The sequence below is a fragment of the Sminthopsis crassicaudata genome, chromosome 2 (assembly GCF_048593235.1).
Source record: "Sminthopsis crassicaudata isolate SCR6 chromosome 2, ASM4859323v1, whole genome shotgun sequence".
NCBI lineage: Eukaryota > Metazoa > Chordata > Mammalia > Dasyuromorphia > Dasyuridae > Sminthopsis > Sminthopsis crassicaudata.
The window spans coordinates 504,771,246-504,784,978 of record NC_133618.1 but is presented as its reverse complement, the minus strand read 5'-3'; the positions used below and the strand labels follow the sequence as shown (position 1 = coordinate 504,784,978).

The following is a 13,733-nucleotide window of genomic DNA, read 5'->3' as shown; positions in this document are numbered from 1 at the left end:
TCTGGAAAATAAAGGAGTTGGACTAGAAGATCTCAATGATTCCTTCCAGTTCCGAACCTGTGACCCAGTAATAAGGCCATCTTCCAGTCAGTCTGATCTATATTTGGCCACTGAACTCAGATGGCTCTGGAGGGGAAAGTGAGGCAGATGACCTTGCACATCCCTCCCTCACTTAAATCCAACTTACTTGCGTCATGGCATCCTCTCCCTGATATCATGGTCCTCTTTGAGAAGGAAGGACAAAAAAAACAACCAATTATAATAAAGCACATTTATGTCATACTTTAAGGACTGCAAAAACTCCTCATAATAATTCTGCAAGAGAGATATTACAAGTCCCACTTTGACCATTTCACAGATGAAAGGAAGAAAACACAGGTCACCCAAGGCCACAGTCATGTAACCTGGATTTCTGACCTGTAAGGCCACACAGTCATGTAACCTGGATTTCTGACTTGTACTCCATGTGGACCAGCACAGGGCAGTCCATCACAGGGTGCCCAGCTCAGGGTAGAACTCTCTGAAAAACTTCCTTGAGAATTCTCAGGCAGTTAAACCAAATAACACTGACTTAATGACCAAGTAAGAGCACAACCTACTGCCTCCTACTTACCAGAGGCTGTGTGAGAGATCAAAAAAAGGAAGCATGATTCCCTGTTTATTTGCAATCTACTTTATCTGAAATTTTCTCCTCCCTAGACCTGCCCAGGCCAAATCTCCTAATTCCCTTGCAGAATCATAGGATTTTGGACTTAGGGTTCAGAGAATCATTAAAGTTTATGGAATCTTTCTCTACACTTTGCACACCAGATAAATGAGGCCCTAGAACCACAGGCAGGTAATGAAGAAAGGATCAGGGATTCAAATGCAAGTTCTAAACTCAATGTCCAATACTCCTTCAAGTGTACTCTCACCCTCCCTCACCCCACCCCACCCCACCCCAAGTCATTTGCCCCCACATCTATAGACTCCCCTTCGTAGGCAGCAAGAGCAGCAACAACTTCATCCCCCTCCCACACCCACATCCCTTCTGATTTCTGAAAATTTTCTAGCGATGGCATGGGGAGAACTCCCTTCCCTACACCCACTAAGCAGCTATTGCACATGAATGCCCTGTTCACATGAGCTCTGCTGCTACCCACCCTCAGCTGCTCCCTCTTCATTCCCCTTCCCCCTCTCTTCACCCCCCTTTTCTCTACCTCTGTCCCCCATGACGCAACCCTCCTGCTAGGAGGGGGAGTGGAAGCTGAGCTCTGGAGGAGGGCGAGGTTTACCTCCGGCAGTACAAATGCAGGGAAGCCTTATAAACATTTACAGCAACGTAGACAAAACAGTCTATTGTAACCTCCTGGTGCTGGTGGGAGGCTGGCATGGGAGTACACTTGAGCTCAGGCCAGCAAGTCCTCTCTGCTTTCATTAAGATGGTGTTTTTGTCTAAGGTGTAGTCTGAGCACTGTGACCTTTGTCGTGTCTGCTACTGAAATTTCCTGTCTCTGTTATTCTCCTCTTCAGTAAGACGATCTGAAACCCAAAACTTTTATTGCCCCTTTTAAAATGTCTTTATAGCTCCCCATCTACTTCATATACCGTCTTGCTCCTCGACACTGGGATTTTACTTAGGGGGAAGGGTGCACAGGGCTGCTAAAGGCATTTGTGATTCCTTGAGCCACAGGGCTTGGCTGGTCCCACCAGCAGAAAGTGGAATGAGAAGTAAGGGGTTTTGAGAAATTGCATTCCTAAGTGCATGTGGCCTATGTTGGGTATTTTTCTGCAGAGTATGCAAAAAAAAAAAGATTTTTATAAAAAAAAGGGTGCAAACTGAATCTTTTTGAACCTTCAGTATGGGGGCCATAGTTATGTGATTGGCTAGCTACACAGTAGGCAGATTGCACCCAATACTTTGTGTTGCCGACTCTTGCTGGGATTTAAGAGTTTGAGGTTTTAATCTTTGCTATGCCATTATTTTAAGCTGTGTTCATACGAAAATCCCCTCAACAGTCTTCCTAACAGGGAATCATCCAGACTCTCTTGCTTTGTCTCTTTAAGCCTCAGTTTTCCCATTTTACAAATGAGGAGAATCATCCCTACTCTGCCTACTTCACAGGGCACTTCTGAGATTCAAATAAGATCATGCATGTGAAAGCATTTTGCAAATGCATGCTATCGATTATAGAATTATTGAGAATTTTTGTGCAGAGTGGACTAAGAGGTGTTCTCCAATCAATAAATATTTATCAAGACTTTACAATATGGCAAACATAGTTCTAGATAGTGGGGATTAAAAAAAAAAAGTTCTACCCTCAAGAAGTTTACATTCTATTAGATAAAGAAAATGTACATCATATAAATATACAAAATATGTACAAATAAGTACAAATAAGTTGGGGATAGGTCACCAGTAGCTGATCCAGCTTCCCAATCTAGCCCCTACCGCTTTTTCCAACTTTATTTTAGACCTCCTCTATCCAAACTCTCCTCGTCAGCTCTTTAACACAGTGCCTGGCACATTAGTGGGCATTTAATAAATGTTTATTAAGTGACTGGCTCCAACCAGGATAGCACCCTCACTTTCCCCTGATCCTTCTTTCCCAACATTGTAGTCATTAGCACTTATCAAGAAGTCAAAAATGTGGCCCAGAGTTGATATTTTTTGGGGGGGTGAGGGTGGAAAGAGGAGTACATCATTGACTGAATTTCAACTGCCTAGAAACAAATAGGAGGGAAGAAAATCTTGGGAAGAAAATAATAATTCACATTTTTATGACACTTTCAGGTTTACACATCTGTTTCCTTGGACATAGGTAATGTAAATGTAAATATTCCCATTTTACAGATAGGTAAGTTGATGTTGAGCACTGGAAAATGACCCCAGAATGAGACAGCTGTTAAGTGACAGATCAGGATTCACTTAGGTCTTCTGCCTCCTGTTCTTTTCACTATACCTCTTTCACTTTGATGAATAAATAAAAATTCCCTCCTCTAGATCACAGCTTGGTACCTGAGGATAGACCGAGAAAAATGATCTCTCTCTCATCTCTCCTTTCCAGACAGCCACACAAGCAGTTAGATACACTGGGACACAGGAATGTGTGTGCATGAATGTGCCAGCCGATGTGCCTGGGCATACATATGATAAAGGAAAGTTGTTGAAAGAAATCTGGTTCATGTTCTATCAGGGTCTGGTGTCTAGCTGGAGATTTACAGGCAAACTCTAAGATATAGAGCTGAAATGAACCTAACAGATCATTTCTTCCAACCCCCTTCATCAGATTCAGTGTGGTTAACAAACTCACCCACTACATGTTATTTCAATTCCTAACACCCTCACATCAGACCACAAGCTCTGAGGATAGATATTATAATTTTTTCATCTTCATCTGTTCATTAAGCTACTTATAGCAGGAGATTAATAAAAACTCATTGAATTTGTTCCCCCCAAAAATAGAGAAACGACACTTACCCACAAGTGTGTGACCCACTGAAGAGATCTTGATATTTGGAGACAAAGAAGCTGGGACCAAATTTTGCCACTCACTATTGACATGGCAAAACATATTATATCTGTCTTGGTTTCTTTGCTGTGAAGAGGTTGGATTAGTTTATTTCAAAATCTTTTTCTAACACTAAATCTATGTTCTGGACCTTATAAATTTGAGAGCATATATTCTTAAATCTATCTAGACTGACAGTCTTGCTACTGTCCCTCCAAAGAGGCCTTGCACTTTTCAGCATCCCCATCTTGAGAAGAACAGAAGGGGAAAGGGGGGGGGTACTGGGGAGGATTATTGCAAGAAAGGCAAGAAACATGAGCTACTGGGAGGTATGCAACTATGTTAGGAATCCCTGGTTTCCTATACAATTGTATATTTTGACTATAGATTTGTTTTTCATTAGAGACTAAATATACACCAATCCACCTGACTACTAGTTTCTACAGCACTATGTGCTCAGGGATGCCTGGAACAGTATTTTACTACCTGGAAGCCAGCCCAGAGAAGGATGAACACACGTAGAAAGCAAACAACCAAACAAATTTTATTGGCCTGTTACATTTCAAGAACCTACAAGGGATCCCCTTTATAATATTTGGTTTGGGGAACAGTAATTACATCCATGTTATCAGCTAAAAGTGTTATATCAGAAACTGTTGGGTTTTAAGGTCCCTGGACTGTAAAATGGAGATTTTTTTTTAATAACATCTAACTCATGGGGTTGTTGGGAGGATCAAATTATATGTAAAGCAAACTTTAAAGCACCATATAATGCAAATTATTACTATTTTTATCATAATAATGGTTTAACCCTTCATGCTATGCTGTACCAGGTCTCCATTACATTTATAAGACTACTTGATTAGGAGATCACAGCAGCCTAATTGTGAAAGTGGAAAAGGTTTTAATTCTTCCTAGGGGAATACTAGTAGGCTCTAGATAAAAGTTCTATTTTAATAAAAGGTTTTCCACTTTCATAATTGGCCTGCTATCACTTCTAGGCAGCTAGATGGTGCAGTGGATAGTGTACAGGCCCTGAAGTCAAGAAGATATCTTCCTGACTTCAAATCTGGCCTTAGTCACATACCATTTGTATGAATTTTGGCAAGTTATCTAATACCTTGTTTGCCTCAATTTCCTCATTTGTAAAATGATCTGGAAAAGGAAATAACAGACAACTCTAACATTTTGTCAAGAAAACTCCAAATGGGACCACAACAAGTTGGACATGACTGAAAACAAATGAACAACCAACTAAGGGAAGACTATTGGGCTTAGCACTGGAAATAGTAAGGTTTTCTTTAATTACACAATTCTTGCCTTCATGTGGTTTACATGGAACAAGGGAGACTAGAGAGGCATCCTATATAGATTGTTTGAAATGTCCTCATGGGAAAAAAATTTATAAACAGGATCATTTTGGGGCAGCTAGGTGGCACAGTGGATAGATAACCAGGAAGAACTGAGTTCAAATTTGGTCTCAGACACTTAACACTTCTTGGCTGTGTGACCCTGGGCAAGTCACTTAACCCCAATTGCCTCAAAAAAAGTGTAATAAATAGAAAAACTTGAGAAGACAAATAAACTAATGGAAAGTGAAGTAAGCAGAACCAGGAGAGCACTGGATACAGTAATAGCAATACTGTAATGATGATCAAAGGCAATTCCAAAGGACCCATGATGAAAAATACTTTCCATCTTCAGAAAAGGAATTGACAAATTCTAGTACAAATTGAAATTTTTAATGAATGTTTTTTAAAAAATTAATTAAAAAAAAAGAATGCCTTCATGACATTAGATAGGGCTTTTACATGTATAACATCCTCTCACTCAGGCAAGGTGAATGGATTTTCCTGAAGGAAGGATCTATCACCTATGTCACATACATGTAAATAGACATGACTTGGACTGAAAGAACACTATTACTCTATGTATCTACCTAAGGGACTAATTTCAATTTTACTGCAGATAAATTTCAGAATAGGACATCCAGTAAGGCCATCAACTTTCTGAATGGCTACTAGGAGATTCTAGAACCACAAAGATATGGAGAATCCAGTCCCATCATGTCCGTTGACTTTCAGGCTTGAAATGATAATTTCATGATAGATTTCTGAAAGTGGATCTCCCTTTAGAGAAATGTTTCTCCCTCTCTTCCTCTACTTTTCCTTCTTCTTCTCCCTCCCTCTTCCCCTTTTTCTTCTTTTACCTCTCCCATCCCATCTTCCTTTCCCTCCCCTTTTCCTTCTTTCTCTCTTTTTCCCATGGCTTTCTTCTCCCTTTCTCTCTCCCTTTCCTTCTCTTTCCCTTATAGACTTACCTAAGAAAAAGCAAAAAGTGCTATTTAAGTTTCAGGACCTCTCTAGGATTTCAGCTAGTCCTTTTAGGAAACTGAAGTCAGGGCTACTTTTTACTCCAAAAGAAGGAATACTCGTAGTAAAAGGACAAATGTGACTCTAATAAAAAGACAAATTAACTATTAAAAAAAAGAAATAACTTCCCATACGAACCAGCAGTATTTGTTAAAACTCAGGTTTCAATAGTTTTTGTTAAAACTCAGGTTTCTCATCTTACTTACTCTCCTCTAATCCAGATGGGCCAGGATTTCATTTTTTCAAAAGAAGGGGGAAGGGAAGTAGGGAGTGGAGGATAGCCCCTATAGAGGTCTTACAGCTCTGGGACTCTGGGAAATCATTGACTCAGTACTAAGATGCTGACAGGTCAGATGAAACATAGGGGCAAGTCAATAACTCAAGAGACCCACAAAGGCAGCTGACTAGACAGAGCATTCTGAATGTCATTGCTGACCCTGATGAAGAAAACATTTATTTTAAAATGACATCAGATATTTTCCTCTTCTTTTTTATTTCCTTTTTTATTTCTTCTGTAGACTTTGTGAGCTTCAAAAGGCCTTATGAGACCATTTATCAGAGAATTATAGAATTTCAGTGTTGGAGAGGACCTCAAAAACCATTGAGTCTAATCCTATCTCAGTAATAGTCCCCATCGGCAAAAACTACATCTTCACTTTAAATCATGGGGGATTCAGAATCTTTGAGACGTCTCTCCATGGTAGAACTCATTAACTGTCTTTCTTGGCAGCCCTAATTGTCTATTGGGAAGTTTGTCCTAACATAATCAATAACTTCCACATCTTCCACCTAGTTCTGACTTCTGAAAACAAACAAATCTAACCCTTCTATACCATAGAACTTTGAATACTTGAAAAAAATGATTAGGTCCCCCTCCCAACCCAAATCCTTCTCTTCTCCAAGCGAAATATCCATGATTCCTTCAGCCAATTTTCATATAATATGATGACAGTCATAGCTCTCTCTCACCATTAGGATAGCCCTCCACAGTTTGTTAAACTGTAGCACTTGGGAGACTATAGCTCCACTATCCAGTACCCCAATCAAATCAAATCTCATATATAATACTTAGTGCCAAGTACCTCCTTTCCTGTATTTCTTTTTTCTTCAATGGTCACGACCCAGAGAAGAGAGAGAGAAAAATAATTTAGGTCTGTAAGGACTCTGTACTGTCAACTGTAAGCCAAGTGTGAAATAAAGTAAATTAACTAAGCAAGACCTCCAAAACTTAGGTTTTTACCTCAGCCTTCTTCTAGAAAAAAGAGTTTGAGATAGTAGGGGAAAGAGAAGTAGGGAGGGCATTATAGATATTTAACACCTTCCCTCACAATAATACAAAGTGCCTTCAGGTTTACAACATTTATCTACTAATAATAGACTAGTTACAAGGAGTTTATCTATTCGTTTCTACTTGGCATTTTATTTACTATTATTAGTTTGTGTTAAAATATATATATATATATATATATATATATATATATATATATATATATATATATATATATATATATATATATATATATATGTATACCTGAATATATATATGTATATTTATATTCAAATGACACATTCTATAATTCAAGCTAATTAATACAGTTCTTCCCACCCCTACTATTTCTTCTTTCCCCTACAATTATTCTAAATCTGTGAGATTTGGTTGTATTTCCATGCCTTCTGCTCTTAGGGATATTCTAGACAGACAGAGTTCATCCCCTGAAGGTCAGCTCCAGAATGCAGATCCATAATCTGGTTGAAAAGACAAGATTAACACAGGAAATACTGAGAGAATTCAATAAATGTATAACAAAGTGATTTTTTTTTTAATATACTGTGTAGTGAAGTTCTAAGCAGATGCAAACTAAGCTACGGACTGGCACTAATAAAAGTTGGAAGGAAAAGGTAGGCCTCACAAGTAGCACTTGTGCTGAGCCTAAGAGGAGGCTAAATATTCTCCCAGGACAGGTGCTTTCTTAAGAATATTACAAAATAAAGCTTTAGTATTTGTCCCAATTTATCTCCAGGTGATGGAATTGACATGTCTTTCCCATGGTATTTAGCTCTCTCATGAGACTATTGGACTCTATTTTTAGTGTCCTGTGTGGAAATTAACCTGTTTTGAACAACAGAGAATAAGCTTTGGGATAATCAAAATCTCTTGGGAAAAGTTGAAAAGAAGATTAGGGAAAATACTTTTTTCTTCCCTGAAAGTGGCCTTAGTATTTATGGTCCTATTGCTGCCCAAGATGTTACCCAATCCACATGTGGAATAACTATCTTCTAATGGATTATTTACCAAATTTATTAAAAAATCAGAGAAAACTGACATAGTGACTTTATTCATTTGCTTATTAAGTTCCTAGAACATAATAATAGATAGAGTACTGACCTTGGAGTCAGGAAGACAACTGTCTAATTCAGCCTTATATACTTATTAGTTTTGTGACTCTAGGCAAGTCACTTAAAATCTCTGCCTCAGTTTCCATACCTGTAAAAATGGAGAGAATATGAGAGCATTTACTTCATAGAATTGTTGTGAAGGTCAAATAATATGTAAAAGACTTTGTAAGACTTAAATAAATGCTAATTATTATTTTTTTAAATGCATGGTATAAATGATTGTGCTATAGGAGTACAAAGAAGAGAAAGATCTATGTGGGCTCTAGCAGTTGAAGAAGGATTTGTAAAGGAAAAAATTCTTCTTTCGGGGAAAATCAACTTGAGTATTCCACTCAAGCTAGAAAGCTTTTTAGGAAACTAGAGCTGGTCCAAGGGAGAACAACAAAGGGAAACAGAGCTGAGACTGCAGAAGGGATGGCACAACCAGGAAGGTGTGAAAGCTTTGAGAAGTCTCCCAACCAGGTGTGTACTCTTGTGAAAAACAAGCTAAGCTATGAACCCAATAATCCTCTTTTTCTCCATCAAAAGACTGAGGTGGTGCAATGGGGAAAGTGGATTAGAGCTCCCACTTGTTGGAGGGAATGTTTGTATATTTGTGATCTTTTGAAGTAAATATTCCTTTATAAGAAATCCAGTGTTACATAGTAGCTGGGAGAAATAAGAAAAGGTCAACATAGTATCAAAATAGTATCTGAGCTACACCTTAAAGAGAGAGAGAAAGAGAGAGATTCAGTGAATTGGAGGTGAGGAAGAAATAAATTCCAAGTGTGGATAATGAAGGAAATAAGTACTTATTAAGTACCTACTATGTGCCAGGTGCTGTGCTAAGTACATTCCAAATATTTTATTTGATTCTCACAACAAGAGTTTTCTTGGTAAAGTCACTGGAGTAATTTGACTTTTTCTTCTCCAGTGGATGAAGGCAAACAGTGGTTAAATCCTTTGCCCAAGATCACACAGCTAGTGTCTAATGCCAGATTTGACCAGCATTCTGTACATTGTGCCATCTCATTGTCTCTATAAAGACAATAGTTAAATCCCTAAGAGAAGATGAGACTATAAAGAAAAAGATAAGAGGGCTTAGGACAGAACTTTGGGAAAGACCCACAATTAAAGAGTGATGTGGATGACAATCTAACAGAATAGACAGAGAAGTGATAAGACAGGTGGGGAAAGAAGCTGGAGAGAGCAGCCAACTATCTTCTAGAATGAGAAGGGTTGTCTTTTAAATAAGGATTAGACTTATCCTGGGTACAGTGGATGAGAGGAAGGGGAGGAATGATAAAAATTCAGACTTGATATAAGGAAAAAGTAATCACTGGAATTGCCCAAACATAGAATGGGCTATATCAGCCTATCCCTGTTCCTGGGAATCTTTAAGTAGAGGTTGGATGAATACTTGTTGGACATATGGCACCAGAAATTGCTCCTCAGATTGGCCTAGATAACCTCTGAGTTGCTTTCCTCACTGGGCTCTTCCCCCAGCTACAGGAAGTTATACAGGGTTGCTTCTCTCCCAACCAGGGTCTGGGTGGACTACCAATCCAATTGGCTTTCTTCTTGGATCTGAGATGTGGTAAGATTAATTTGTCTTTATCTCTGTTTCCATTTCCTAACATCCAGGCTGTTTTGGAACTCCTAATGAAGCCAGAGATCTCTGGAACTCAGAGGATTCATACTGCAGCCAGAATACTGGTAGCCATGACATCTGGAAGGGATTTAGGCAGACAGTCACAGATAATCTTCAAAGCAAAATCTGATAAGAGGTGCCTGCTTTACCAGAGCCAGAAGGAGACCCCTGGTATTGGAATACATGGACCATTTAGTGCCTGAAGTTTAATCTGAAGTGGATAGGCATAAAGAGCTTTCAAGATTCCTTCAGGGTCTCCCCTGCTGGGCTGGAAAAGCAGAAGCATGTTTGAATGGTTGGATCTCCAATTTGGAGTCAATAGCATCCAAGTCCTGATCCCACCTTAGACACTAGCTGTATGACTGAACAAGTCATTTAAACTCTCTATGCTTTAGTTTCCTCATTGGTAAATGAGGGGGTTGTTGTTGTTCATCTTTCATTTTCTAAGAGGGCCAATGATGTCACATGGTGATGTCTAGAGGAGATTACTTGGATTTAAGTGAGAGACAGTTGCACAAAGTCACCAGCCTCAATCTCTTCCTGAGTCATGGAAGTCTATTTCCAAGACAAAAGTCAGGATGACTGGTGATGGCCCAAGATACAGTGGATGGACTTGGCATATTCAGTGCCTGACCAAGCTCTAAACTCTCCACAGTGTCAGGCTGTCTTCATCGTCATCAGAATAAATTGTTCTCATCTGCCATAAAGGGCAGGGACCATTTTTATTTTATTTTATTGCCCATAACCCAGCATGGGGCCTGCCACATAATAGGTGCATAACAAGTGATTTCTGATCTGTACCTGACTACAGATCAGTGATAAAGGTAGTTTGTCTTCCATTCACACACCTCTCAAAGTTTCTCTCTTCTGAATGTCTACCCTCTCTCCCCCAATCCTAATTCCTACTAATAGCTTCTTTCCTAAGATTCTTCAATGATTATTTAATCTATTGACCTACTATCCTAAAGTGCAAAAAAGGTCTGAAATATGTCAAATATTAAATAAATACAAGACATTATTTTGATGTGTTCAGTACTGTCCTAGAAATTGTGGAGAAGAAGCTGGCATTCAGGGCCTGTTCCAGTCTATCTTCCTCAACTGATCTCTAAGAGATCAAAAAGAAGTTTCTTTATAACTGCTCTCCCTCCCCATCTTTTCCACTATTTCTTCCCCTCCCCATCTTTGTCTCTTCTTTACACAACTCCCTTCTGTTCCTTCAAGTTTCTTTCTCACTTTCACTTCCTTTTCTGCCATTGCTCTCCTCACTTCTTGGAGGTCAGTGGGGAAGTTATTTTGAGCCAGAAGACATTTTGGCATTTCTAAATTTCCCCAAATATATCCTAAGCTTCCTAAAGGGAAGGTCTATGATGTCTGCATTCTCTGCATACTCCTATAGTACCTAGAACAGAGTTAGGCTCACAAGGGGTAACCAATAGGTTGGAGATGAGGTTGCATAGTGGATAGGGCACTGGGTTTGGAGTTAGAAAGAATTGAATTCAAATCCAGCCTCAGATACATATGCTTGTTTCTTTCCCTTCCCATTAAAGACTTGTCAAATGAATGGCTAAAGGACAGCATGCCATATGTTGTGGGTAGAGATTCTAGAGTCCAATATAAAATGTCAAAGTCTCTTCCCAGTCACCAAAAGACTGATTGCAAAATCCATCTTGAGGAGCAAACAAAAACTGGCATGGAGCTGTTCCTGACAGGATGAAGGTGACAACTGATGGATCTATGGATACACTCCAGGGGTTTGGCAAGTGGCCTCTCCACCAGATCCTCAGAGTAGGACAGTGGGGCACAGAAGCTGTCCTAAATTCCCATCAGGGAAAATAATCCTGAATCTTCATGCTGAGGCAGCCTGATATATATATATGGAAAGAGCATTCAACAACAACTGACATTCAGATGGTGTTTTAAAAGTTTACAAAATATGTCATACAAAAGCATAAATGGCACTACAGGTGTACTATCCCCATTTTGCAGATGAGGAAACTGAGGTTAGGTAACTTGCCCATGGTTACATGCAGTCACAGTAGTTATAGTAACAGAATCTTGGTCTTCCTGATGCCAAGTCCAATACTCTCTCTATTGAATTGTGACTCTTCTGGTTCCTGCCCTATAAGACCTTGGACAAGTGACTTAACACTTCTAGATTCCTCTTCTCCAAAATGAGAGGTTAGGTTAGATAATTTCTAAATTTTCTCAGCTCTGTTATTCTATGATCTTCTGCATACTCTTCATAAGTCCCTTCAGTATTTATCTGAGACTTTTCTTAAAGTGCTTCCTTCATTCTCCTAATGAATGGGTGACAAACTCAATGACAGCACTCAGAAGTAGCTGGACGTTGTGGCTCCATTGATCCTTTTCCTCTATCCCCATTCCCAATCCTGAAGGGATTCTCATTCAGTCAGGATGCCTGTCTAGAAAAGTTTCCCTTCCCTAATCTTCATGATCCCTTCAGCCTTAGCTTCATTGCCTTTGAGAAGGGCTAAGTCCCATGCTTTTACTAAGCTGATCCAATTTCATTGTATTTGCGGGAAGAATACTTAGATGTTTTTAACAGTTTTTCTTTGGGAGGGAAACTTAAGAGAATATGTTCCTTGGAAGAGCATATGTTCCATGACTCTGGTTTCAATTCAATTCAACAAATATTTCTTGGGTATGAAGTACCTTGTGCTACATGTTGTAAGCAAGACTAGTTCCTGCCTTCAAGGTGCTTATCCTCCAGAAAGGAGGATGAAATTTCACAAGTAAATAAGCTATGAAGTAGGCTGTAAAAAGAACTCTTAATAGAGTATCAAAGTGCCAAAGGAGGGAGAGTACACAGAATCTCAGAACTTCAGAGCTGGAAGGTACTTCAGTGGCCATCAGAGCCTGTACATGAAAAAGAATCCCTTCAATCTCTAGGGCAGGTATTTATCCAGCCTTTCCTTAAAGACTACATAGTACATGTGTATAAAGAAGGGATAAGTATTGGGCAATCTACTCCCTTTAATATCCATCCATTCCCTTTGGGATATCTTTAATTGTCCGACAATGTCTTCTTATGAAACAACTATTACACATTAAAATCTAAATTCACCTCTCTGCATCCATTTTTTTCCTCAATGCTCCCACCTCTTTCCCTTAGTATTAAAACGAATAAGGTAAATATCTTTTCCATGTAATAGCCCTTGAAGTACTTAAAGATGATTGTTATCACATCAATATGTTCTCTTCTTGCCTACACATTCAATCTTCACATATTCTCTAGGGCTAGGTTAAACAGCCTCAGTATTTTCAGCCATTGCTCATTTTAATAGTGTTTTTCTGGATACTCTCCAGCTCATCACTGTCCTTCCTAAAATGTGGCAGCCATAACTGAATATGGTACTATAGATGTGCTCCAAACAGGATCATGTACAGAAGAGTTCTCACCTTTTTTTCCTGGCAGCCTAAAATCTCATTGCTTTCCTGTCCACCATATCACTCCATTGGCTCATATTGAACTTGCAATCCACTAAAGCCTCCTCTTTGAGCCAAATCGTTAACCAATCATCTTGCAACTTTTGTTTTTACATCATCTAACTTATCCCCTGTATCTATCCCCTTACACCTCCTAAAAGCCATCCCTTATAACAAAGAATTTTTAGGAGGAAAAAAAAGAAAAAATTCAACAAAACATCAACACATTAAAATCTCATATGCAACATTGCACACTGCAAAAGCAAAAGGCCAGAGAGAGGTGTTTTCTTACATCTTTTTTTGGGATGCAATAACATTGACCATTTGAATTCAAATGTAAAACTACATTTCTCTATTCTAGCTTTTATTTAATTCATACTAGCAAGATTCTTAGTT

General features: G+C 39.0%; 1 long non-coding RNA gene across 1 annotated transcript in view; it reads right to left on the bottom strand.

Moving 5' to 3' along the window:
* The window catches only part of LOC141557799 (uncharacterized), a 36,417-nt gene that overhangs the window by 6,190 nt on the left and 16,494 nt on the right, over positions 1-13,733 (bottom strand). The window contains exon 2 of the long non-coding RNA XR_012486899.1: positions 8,250-8,348. This is a non-coding gene — a long non-coding RNA (uncharacterized LOC141557799). The remainder of the gene's footprint in view (positions 1-8,249; positions 8,349-13,733) is intronic.